We start from the raw sequence: 4,314 nt of genomic DNA on the forward strand, positions 1-4,314 counted from the left end.
TTGATACTGTAGCGATAGGTGTCTTACCTAAGGTGTTGATACTGTAGCGATAGGTGTCTTACCTAAGGTGTTGATACTGTAGCGATAGGTGTCTTACCTAAGGTGTTGATACTGTAGCGGTGGGTGTCTTACCTAAGTGTTGATACTGTAGCGGTAAGTGTCTTACCCAAGCTGTTGATACTGTAGCGGTAAGTGTCTTACCCAAGCTGTTGATACTGTAGCGGTAAGTGTCTTACCCAAGCTGTTCATACTGTAGCGGTAAGTGTCTTACCCAAGCTGTTGATATTGTAGCTGTGTCTTACCCAAGCTGTTGATATTGTAGCTGTGTCTTACCCAAGTTGTTGATATTGTAGCGGTAAGTGTCTTACCCAAGCTGTTCATATTGTAGCGGTGGGTCTTACCCAAGCTGTTGATATTGTAGCGTGGGAGTCTTACCCAAGCTGTTGATATTGTAGCTGTGTCTTACCTAAGTTGTTGATATTGTAGCGGTAAGTGTCTTACCCAAGCTGTTGATATTGTAGCACAAGTATTAAACTGTCACTAAATAATTTATTTAGTGTAAGATTAAACTTTAACAGCCCAGAGTATCATACATAAGTACCCATTTTATAGCTACAGAATATTGATACCATTACAGTTGTCATAGTACCAGTTGTTTAATAGTTGTGGAAAGTACCTTCTTTGTACATAGATACTTAATACAGTAACGGTATTAAGTACCTTATTACCTTGTCACGTGAGCTTATGAATATTTACAGGTGGCGTAATTGAAATGATTAATTGGTGAATCTTCTATTAAATAGTTAAGAAAAACAAAGTTTGTAAAGAATAAAGTTGCCTTGACACAAAAATATCTTCTGATTGTTTCTATCCCTGATCACACTCCTATCTCACCTGTTTGAGTCTCTGCTCACAAAAACCGTCCAACTTTGACTTTTCTTCATCCATAATCTGCATGTGCTGGAAAACAAATTTTGTTGTTGAAACTTAGCTTTAAAACGACGTCAAGTTTTTATTGTATATTTAATATGTTTAATATGAATGCTGTTGAAAAAATTACTAAAGCTTCTGTGATAAGAATATACATCATGAAGAACGACAGAAATTAACATTATGAAGTCGAATTTTTCTTATTGTTCACCCTTTAAACATTACCTTCAAAAATCCAAATTTAAAAGAGCTTTGATAAAACACACAGTTTAACACGTTTAAAAAGAAGGACGATAACCTGTAAACATTAGTTGAAATTCAACCGTTAAGTTTTAGAAATGCATTTTGTGTCTTAAAAGATGTATCTGCTTCTGTACGATAATTTTCTTTGAACAAAGAACACAATCCACTTGTGAAAAGAGAAATATCTAACCTTAATTTCCTTATCGACATTAGCTGCTTTGCTATTACGATTTTTCTTCTTTTGCTTCTTGACAGAGGTCGCTGCTTTCTGGTACGCCTCCTGGTGGCTTTTGTATAGATGCTGGAACTGTTTATGTTCATTCTGAAACACGCATATTTTTGAATTGTTACGAGTTTTTGATAAAGATTTATTTGGGGTGAGAGGTAGGAATATATGCAGAGACTCAAACAGGTGAGATAGGAGTGTGATCAGGGATACAAACGGGTGAGAGATAGGAGTGTGAGAAGAGATAGAAACGGGTGAGAGGTAGGAGTGTGAGTAGAGATAGAAACGGGTGAGAGGTAGGAGTGTGAGAAGAGATAGAAACGGGTGAGAGGTAGGAGTGTGAGTAGAGATAGAAACGGGTGAGAAGTAGGGGTGTGAGAAGAGATAGAAACTGGTAGGAGTGTGAGAAGAGATAGAAACAGGCGTGAGGTAGGGTTGTGTGCAGAGATAGAAACAGGCGTGAGGTAGGGTTGTGTGCAGAGATAGAAACAGGAGTGAGGTAGTGGTGTGTGCAGAGATAGAAACAGGAGTGAGGTAGTGGTGTGTGCAGAGATAGAAACAGGTGAGAAAAAGAATGCGATCAAGATTTTTGTCTCATAATGTAAATAAAAATATGTATTAATAGGCATTACAGACATAAAACAGTTTCTGTGTTTAAAAATAAAGTTTATAAAACGTTGTACTTTTGTTTGCAGAATTTAAGGAGTTTTTGCTAATAAATATTTCAGAAATTGAGCGGGTTTTATTAGCTATCAAGCAGTCAACCACAAAAATACTCTGATGTATCAAACGAACTGGAGAGAGGTCGTTATCTTAAGATACAACTTTTTTTTAGTGTAACAGTTATGTTATGATATTATTTGCTATAGACAGTGTAATATAAAAAGAGCAGTAAAGTAAACAGAAAGTGCATATCTCTTAATGATGTATAATATCATAGGTTCTTCAATCTGTATTTTTATTCAGGTGATAACCCAGGAAAGAAGAAGATACGGTTTTGTTCTAGAACGTCAGTGTTCCCTAGTTAAGCACTACCTGGCCTACTACACCAAGGTACTGATTTAGAAAACAGTATTATTAACGGACAAGACTGTTAACCTTCAGAAGTGGTGGAATATAAAAGTGTTAAAGCTGACCAAAGTTAATGTATTAAAATCTGACAAAACGTGTTTTATGTGTGGACCTGAATAATTTGTACAAGTTTTTCTTTGTACTCTTTAACGATATTGACCGTGTTTAAAGAAATCCTTTGATAACTCCTAAAGATAGAATATAAAATTTAATCAACACACAAATGTAACACTGGTTAAATTACATATGTCATTTATAGGAGTCTTGAAACGTGACCGAAAACTGACTTTTTTATGTATGGCCATATGGAATCTTAATAATATCACCTGGAAATGATTAACATTATATAGTGATTTGATGGTTTAACATTGTATTGTGGTACTGTGATTTGATGATGGCTGTATTTAGATGGTTTAACATTGTATCGCAGTACTGTGATTTGATGATGGCTGTATTTAGATGGTTTAACATTGTATCGTGGTACTGTAATTTGATGATGGCTGTATTTAGAAGGTTTAACATTGTATCGTGATACTCTCATTTGATGATGGCTGTATTTAAAAGGTTTAACATTGTATCGTGGTACTGTGGTTTGATGATGGCTGTACATAGATGGTTTAACATTGTATCGTGGTACTGTGATTTGATGATGGCTGTATTAGAAGGTTTAACATTGTATCGTGGTACTCTGGTTTGATGATGGTTGTATTTAGAAGGTTTAACATTGTATCGTAGTACTGTGATTTGATGATGGCTCTACTTAGATGGTTTAACATTGTATCGTGGTACTGTGGTTTGATGATGGTTGTATTTAGAAGGTTTAACATTGTATTGTGGTACTCTGGTTTGATGATGGTTGTATTTAGAAGGTTTAACATTGTATCGTAGTACTGTGATTTGATGATGGTTGTATTTAGAAGGTTTAACATTGTATCGTAGTACTGTGATTTGATGATGGCTGTATTTAGAAGGTTTAACATTGTATTGTGGTACTGTGATCTGATGATGGTTGTATTTAGAAGGTTTAACATTGTATCGTGGTACTGTGGTTTGATGATGGCTGTATTTATATGGTTTAACATTGTTTCGTGGTACTGTGATTTGATGATGGCTGTACATAGATGGTTTAACATTGTATCGTGGTACTGTGGTTTGATGATGGCTGTACATAGAAGGTTTAACATTGTATCGTGGTACTGTGGTTTGATGATGGCTGTATTTAGAAGGTTTAACATTGTTTCGTGGTACTGTGATTTCACGATGGCTGTATTTAGATGGTTTAACATTGTATAGTGGTACTGTGGTTTGATGATGGCTGTACATAGAAGGTTTAACATTGTATCGTGGTACTGTGGTTTGATGATGGCTGTACTTAGAATGTTTAACACGGAATGATTTGGTACCTTGCTGTTAGTGTATGTATCCTGAATATTCATTGAGGAATGCCTGTCTACTGCGTTCTAAACGTTCAAAGTCTATAAATTTAACTGCATTTGTTATTATTTGTATTCTACAGTTCTGTTATAAAGATGACTGAATTTTTCTTTAAAATAATATTTTTGAATATATAACATTTTCATTATTTCATATTTTTAGGGTCAGTCTCTACTTAATCACCACCTGGCAGAATGGGAGGATGTAGTTCGAAGTAGAGAATCTCTTCCCAGAACTATAGAAAACATGTTTTCTTCCTCTGTTGGCTACCTGGTAAAACTTTTGTTCCTTCTGTTGGTTACCTCATTAAAAAAAACATTCTTTGTTTCTTCTGTTGGCTACCTCATTTAAAAAACTTTCTTTGTTTCTTCTGTTGGCTACCCCATTAAACATCTTGTTTTTTTATTCTG

The 4,314-nt window shown here is 35.1% G+C and overlaps 1 long non-coding RNA gene across 1 annotated transcript; it reads left to right on the plus strand.

The window, feature by feature from the left end:
* The first annotated feature begins 1,569 nt into the window (after window positions 1-1,569).
* On the plus strand, window positions 1,570-4,183 carry LOC111083834. The gene is made up of 3 exons (XR_002609276.1): window positions 1,570-1,585; window positions 2,366-2,452; window positions 4,067-4,183. It is a non-coding gene; the product is annotated as an uncharacterized LOC111083834 (long non-coding RNA).
* The last annotated feature ends 131 nt before the right edge of the window (window positions 4,184-4,314 follow it).

This window comes from Limulus polyphemus, unplaced genomic scaffold, assembly GCF_000517525.1.
Source record: "Limulus polyphemus unplaced genomic scaffold, Limulus_polyphemus-2.1.2 Scaffold11514, whole genome shotgun sequence".
Lineage (NCBI taxonomy): Eukaryota > Metazoa > Arthropoda > Merostomata > Xiphosura > Limulidae > Limulus > Limulus polyphemus.